We start from the raw sequence: 7,516 nt of genomic DNA, 5'->3' as shown, positions 1-7,516 counted from the left end.
GTTTTGGACGTGATGCCTATAAATATAATCATTGCCATAGATAACGTCACGACTTTGCGCTGTTCTATCAATTGCTCGACAGTAATTCATTCACCCACCGTGTATTTGCTTTCATGAGAGAAGCCACTAGTGAACACTCCGGCCCCGGGTCTATTCACAACTATCGTCTCCACTTTCACTTTTACTTTGCTTTGTTTACTTTTTGCTTTCAGTTCTCACTTTGCAAATAATCTATAAGGGATTGACAACCCCTTCATAGCATTGGGTGCAAGCTCTTTGTGTTTGTGCAGGTACTTGTGACTCGACGCGATCCGCCCACTATATCGATACCTTGGTTCTCAAACTGAGGGAAATACTTACCGCCGCTGTGCTACATCACCCTTTCCTCTTCAAGGGAACACCAACGCAAGGCTCCAAGGCCGCGGGGAAATCCTTTGCATATTTGCCAAGGAAGTCCCTATAGGCGTAGCCCGTAGCAGCAGGATTCCTGGCGCCGTTGTCAGGGAAGGTCTGTTGTCGTAGTAGCAGAAGGATTTCTAGCGCCGTTGCCGGGGAGGAGGATTGCTTGCCGAGGAGTATCAAGACAAGAATAATCTCCCGTCAACACGCCTATTTCTGGCGCGGGGAAGGGAGATCAAGTCAAGATCTAGCCAAGTAGGTGTCACAAACTCATCTCTTGCATTTACCTTTTCTGCGAGTTGCCTCTCGTTTTCCTCTCCCCCACTTCACATTTGCCATTTTCATTTGCCTTTCTCCCTTGCCGTTTTCTTTTGCCTTTTTGCCTTTCTCCTTTTGCCGTTTTCTTTTGCCTTTTCCCATTTTCCTTTGCCAGTTTTCTTGCTTGCTTGTGTTCTTGTTGGTTTGTTGAAGTCATCATGGCTGAAAACACCAAACTTTGCGACTTCTAGAGTACCAATAATAATGATTTTATTAGTACTCCGATTGCTCCCGCGACTAGTGCGGAATCGTATGAAATCAATGCTGCCTTGCTGAATCTTGTTATGAAAGAGCAATTCTCTGGCCTTCCTAGTGAAGATGCCGCATCCCATCTCAATAACTTCATTGAACTTTGCGATATGCAAAATAAAAGAGATGTGGATAATGACGTGATTAAGTTGAAGCTTTTTACTTTCTCGTTGCAAGATCGCGCAAAAACTTGGTTTTCTTCTTTGCCTAAAAATAGTATCGATTCTTGGGATAAGTGCAAAGATGCTTACATATCCAAGTATTTTCCGCCGGCTAAGATTATCTCTCTATGTAACGATATCATGAATTTCAAGCAACTTGATTATGAACACGTTGCACAATCTTTGGAGAGGATGAAGTTAATGATTAGAAATTGTCCTGCTCATGGCTTGAGTTTGTGGATGATTATACAAATCTTTTATGCTGGTTTGAATTTTGCTTCTCGCAATATCTTGGACTCCGCCTCAGGTGGAACATTCATGGAAATCACGTTAGGAGATGCTACAAAACTCCTAGACAATATCATGACCAACTACTCTCAGTGGCACACTGAAAGGTCACCTGCTAGCAAAAAGGTACACGCTATAGAAGAAATTAACTCGCTTAGTGCTAAGATGGACGAGTTGATGAATTTGGTTGCTAGTAGAAATGCTCCTTTAGATCCTAATGACATGCCACCATCTTCCTTGATTGAGAGTAGCAACGCTAGTTTGGACGTTAATTTTGTTGGTAGGAACAATTTTGGCAACAACAATGCTTTTAGAGGAAACTATGTTCCTAGGCCTTTTCCTAGTAACTCCTCAAACAATTATGGCAATTCCTACAACAACACTTATGAAAATCACAACAAATTACCCTCTGATTTAGAGAGTAATATCAAAGAGTTCATCAACTCTCAAAAGATTTTCAATGCGTCCATAGAGGAAAAACTACTCAAAATAGACGATTTGGCTAAGAGCGTTGATAGGATGTCTTGTGATATTGATGCTTTGAAAGTTATATGTGCTCCTCCCAAGGTCAACTTGGATGAAACTTTAAAATCTATGCGTGTCTCCATGAATGAGAGCAAAGAAAGAACCCCCCAAATTTGCGCTAGGCATGAATGGTTTAAAAGGGTGCATTCTAGTGATGCAAATCACGAAGATCTCAAAGTGCTTGGTGTGACTCCTCTTGAATCTTTCTTTTCACGTGTCAAGCCTATTGATGAAGGGGCTGGATATGAATCCACTTTGGTTGAAAAACGCCCCAATGATTCAGAGTCCACCTATCTTGATGATAAAGGCGTGGAGAGTGGAGTAGAGGAAATCAAAATATTGGGTAGTAATGAAACTCCCACTTTGGATTTCAAGGAATTCAATTATGATAGTTGCTCCTTGTTTGAATGCATTTCCTTGATGCAATCCATTGCAAACTCTCCACATTCTTATAGCCAAAGCAAAGCCTTTACCGCACATATCGTAAATGCTATGATGAAATCTCTTGAAGATAAACTCGAATTAGAAGCTCTATACCTAGAAAACTTCATGATGAGTGGGAACCTACTAGCAAAATCAAGATCAAAAACTATGAATGCAATGCTTTGTGTGATTTGGGTGCTAGTGTTTCCGCGATTCCAAAGTCTTTATGTGATATTCTTGGTTTTCATGAGATTGAAGAGTGTTCTCTTAATTTGCATCTTGCGGATTCTACTATCAAGAAACCCATGGGAAGGACCAAGGATGTTCTTATTTTTGCAAATAAGAACTATGTACCCGTGGATTTCATTGTACTTGACATAGATTGCAATCCTTTATGTCCCATTATTCTTGGTAGACCTTTCCTAAGGACTATTGGTGCTATCATCGATATGAAGGAAGGGAATATTAGATTTCAATTTCCTCTAAAGAAGGGCATGGAGCATTTTCCTAGAAAGAAAATAATATTGCCTTATGAATCTATGATGAGGGCTACTTATGGTTTGAGCACCAAAGATGACTATACGTGATTACATCACCTTTTGCCTAGCTAAGGGCGTTAAACAATAACGCTTGTTGGGAGGCAACCCAACCAATCTATCCTTTTTATTTCTGTTTTCTGTTTTCCACACTTTCATAACTCTGTTATTATTGTGTTTTTTATGTTTCTTTTGTGTTTGTGCCAAGTAAAACCGTTATGATTAGTCTTGGGGATGATCGTTTGGTCATGCTGGAAAAGACAGAAACTTTCTGCTCACGAAAATAATTTTCATTTTTTTTATGTAAGAGATTTTGAGTTGATTCTTTTTGCTTCTGATTTCTACGCAAATTCTTCAAACTGTCGTAATTTTTCAGAATTTTTGAAGTACGGGAATTATACGAAGTATACAGATTGCTACAGACTGGTCTGCTGTTAACAGATTCTGTTTTTGTTGAGTTGGTTGCTTATTTTGATGAAACTATGGATAGTATCGGGGGTATTAGCCATGGAAGATTGAAAATACAATAACCCAACATCAAAATAAGTATAATTTAAGTTTTCTACAGTACCTAAGGAAGTGGTGGTTTGCTTTCTTATACTAATGATATCACGAGTTTCTGTTTAAGTTTCGTGTTGTGAAGTTTTCAAGTTTTTGGTGAAGTTCTTACGGACAAAGAGATAAAGAGTGGCAAGAGCTCAATATTGGGGATGCCCAAGGCACCCCAAGTTGATTCAAGGATATCGTAAAAGCCTAAGCTTGGGGATGCCCCGGGAAGGCATCCCCTCTTTCGTCTTCAATCCATCGGTAACGTTACTTGGGGCTATATTTTTATTCACCACATGTTACGTGTTTTGCTTGGAGCGTCTTGTATCGTAGGAGTCTTTTATTTTTGTTGTGTCACAATCTTCCTTGCTTCACACCTAGAGAGAGGGACATGCACTCACCGTGATTTTGTCGAGCTTCACTTATATCCTTTGGTTAGACAATTCAGCTCACATGTGCTTCACTTATATCTTTTGAGCTAGTTGATTTTGCTCTATGTGCTTCACTTATATCTTTTAGAGCACGGAAGCGCGTGGCTTGGTAGTTGATCTATGCTATGAAAGTAGTCTCAAAAGGGGTAGTTATCCAAAGGGATATGAAAACTTCCACCTTCATGTGCATTGAATATTAAGAGAAGTTTGATTCATCTCAATCAGTTTTGAGTTGTGGTTGTGGTAATATTGAAGTTATACTAGTAAGGTGTTGTGTATCTGGAAATACTTGTGTTGAAGTTAGTGATTCCCGTAGCATGCACGTATGGTGAACCGCTATGTGATGAAGTCTGAGCATGATTAGTCTATTGATTGTCATCCTTTGTGTGGCGGTCGGGATCGCGTGATGGTTTATACCTACCAACCCTTCCCCTAGGAGTATGCGTTGAATGCTTTGTTTTGATTACTACTAAAACTTTTGCAACAACTATATGAGTTCTTCATGACTAATGTTGAGTCCATGGTTTAGATGCACTTTCACCTTCCACCATCACTATCTTCTTTAGTGCCGTGCAACTTTCGCCGGTGCACAAAACCCACCATTAGCCTCCCTCAAAACAGCCACCATACCTACCTACTATGGCTTTTTCAAAGCCATTCCGAGATATATTGCCATGCAACTACCACCATGACATGTGCCACAACTTCTACATTGCCATTGCATGATCGTAAGATAGCTATCATGATGTTTCCATTAATGTCTATGCCATGCTAGATCATTGTCACGATACACTACCGAAGGCATTTCATATAGAGTCATCATTGCTCTAAGTTTTGAGTTGTAAGTGTGATGATCATCATTGATGGAGCATTGTCCCATGTGAGGAAATAAAAGAGGCCAACGAAGCCCATTTACAAAAAGAGGCCAAAGATGCCCACCAAAAAAAAGAGGCCAAAGAGCCTACCAAAAAAATGAGAGAAAAAGAGAGAAGGGACAATGCTACTATCCTTCCACACTTGTGCTTATTAAGCACCATGATCTTCATGATTGAGAGTCTCTCGTTTCGTCACCACCATATAGCTAGTGGGAAATTTACATTATATAACTTGGCTTGTATATTCCAATGATAGGCTTCCTCAAATTTGCCTTAGGTCTTCGTGAGCAAGCAAGTTGGATGCACACCCACTAGTTTTCTTTAAGAGCTTCCACATAATCTTATCTCTAGTGCATCATTTGTATGGCAATGCCTACTCATTCACATTGATATTTATTGATGAGCATCTCCATAGCTCATTGATATGCCTAGTTAATGTGACCATCTTCTCCTTGTTTGTCTTGCAACCACCAAGACACTCCATTCCACTTATAGTGCTAAAACCATGGCTCACGCTCATGTATTGCGTGAGAGTTGAAAAAGTTTGAGAAAGTAAAGGTGTGAAAACAACTACTTGGCCAATACCGAGGTTGTGCATGATTTAAATTCGTTGTGCAAGGATGATAGAGCATAGCCACACTATATGATTTTGTAGGGATAACTTTCTTTTCGCCTCATTATTTTGAAAGTTCATAATTACTTTGCTAGTTTGCTTGAAGTATTATTTTTTCCACGTCAATAGCAAACTATTGTTTTGAATCTAATGGATCTGAACATTCACGTCACATTAGTGGAGTTACAAAGGACATCTATGCTAGGTAGCATGAAAGCATCAAAAATTCATTCTTTATCACTTCCCTACTCGAGGACGAGCAGGAGTTAAGCTTGGGGATGCTTGATACGTCTCAAACGTATCTATAATTTTTGATGGTTTCATGCTGTTATCTTGTCAACTTTGGATGTTTTATGTACCTTTTATGTCTTTTTTGGGAATAACTTATTAATTCAGTGCCAAGTGCCAGTTCCTGTTTTTTCTGTGCTTTTGACTCTTTTCAGATCTGATTTTGGAACGGAGTCCAAACGGAATAAAATCCCCGAAATAAATTCTTCCAGAACACAAGAAGATCGGGGGACTTGAGGGACAAGGCAGGAGAGCCACAGGGGGCCCACAAGCCCTGTAGCCGCCACCAGGGGGGCGGGGCGGCGGCTACCAGGCTTGTGGCCCCCGTGGAGCTGCCCTGCCCTAGCTCTTTCACCTATATATTCCCTAAAATCCCAGAAAAAATCAGGGCATCCACGAAAACACTTTTCCGCCGCCGCAAGCTTTCGTTTCCGGGAGATCTCATCTAGAGACCCTTCCCGGTGCCCTGCCAGAGGGGACTTTGGAGTTGGAGGGCTTCTACATTAACATCATCGCCTCTCCAATGACTCGTGAGTAGTCCACTACAGACCTACGGGTTCGTAGTTAGTAGCTAGATGGCTTCTTCTCTCTCTTGGATCTTCAATACAAAGTTCTCCATGATCTTCATGGAGATCTATCCGATGTAATCCTCTTTGGCGGTGTGTTTGTCGAGATCCGATGAATTGTGGATTTGTGATCAGATTATCTATGAATTATATTTGAGTCTTTGCTGATTTCTTATATGCATGATTTGATATCCTTGTAAGTCTCTCCGAGTCTTGGGTTTTGTTTGGCCAACTAGATCTATGATTCTTGCAATGGGAGAAGTGCTTGGTTTTGGGTTCATACCGTGTGGTGACCTTTCCGAGTGACAGAAGGGGAAGAAAGGCACGCATCATGTTGTTGCCATCAAGGGTAACAAGATGGGCTTTTATCATAGATATGAGATTGTCCATCTACATCATGTCATCTTGCGGTCGACGTGTGGAGTAATAGTAGTAGATGCACAAAGTATCGGTCTACTTGTTTTGGATGTGATGCCTATAGATATAATCATTGCCATAGATAACGTCACGACTTTGCGCGGTTCTATCAATTGCTCGACAGTAATTCGTTCACCCACCGTCTACTTGCTTTCATGAGAGAAGCCACTAGTGAACACTACAGCCCCCGGGTCTATTCACAACTATCGTCTCCACTTTCACTTTTACTTTGTTTTGTTTACTTTTTTTCTTTCAGTTCTCACTTTGCAAACAATCTATAAGGGATTGACAACCCCTTCATAGCGTTGGTTGCAAGCTCTTTGTGTTTGTGCAGGTATTTGTGACTCGACGCGATCCTCCCACTAGATCGATACCTTGGTAATGAAACTGAGGGAAATACTTACTGCCGCTGTGCTACATTACCCTTTCCTCTTCAAGGGAAGACCAACACAAGGCTCCAAGGCCACGGGGAAATCCTTTGCATATTTGCCAAGGAAGTCCCTATAGGCGTAGCCCGTAGCAGCAGGATTCCTGGCGCCGTTGTCAGGGAAGGTCTGTTGTCGCAGTAGCAATTACCACTATCGTTTATGGGTTAGGCATTAGAGACAACCACATTCACTTTAAATAGGGCACCACGTAATTCTGCTAAGATGACACCGTATGAACTATGGTTTAGAGAAACCTAAGTTGTCATTTCATAAGAGTTTAGGGCTGCGATGCTTATGTGAAAGAGTTTCAGCCGGATAAGCTCGAACCCAAAGCGGATAAATGCACCTCCATAGGATACCCAAAATAGTTGGGTATACCTCCTATCTCAGATCCGGAAGCAACTGTGTTTGTTTCTAGAAACGGGTCATTTCTCGAGAAAAAGTTTCTCTCAA

The sequence above is a fragment of the Hordeum vulgare genome, chromosome 6H, assembly GCF_904849725.1.
Source record: "Hordeum vulgare subsp. vulgare chromosome 6H, MorexV3_pseudomolecules_assembly, whole genome shotgun sequence".
In the NCBI taxonomy this organism is placed as follows: Eukaryota; Viridiplantae; Streptophyta; class Magnoliopsida; order Poales; family Poaceae; genus Hordeum; species Hordeum vulgare.
The sequence above is the reverse complement of the archived record's forward strand: the minus strand, read 5'-3'. Positions refer to the sequence as shown.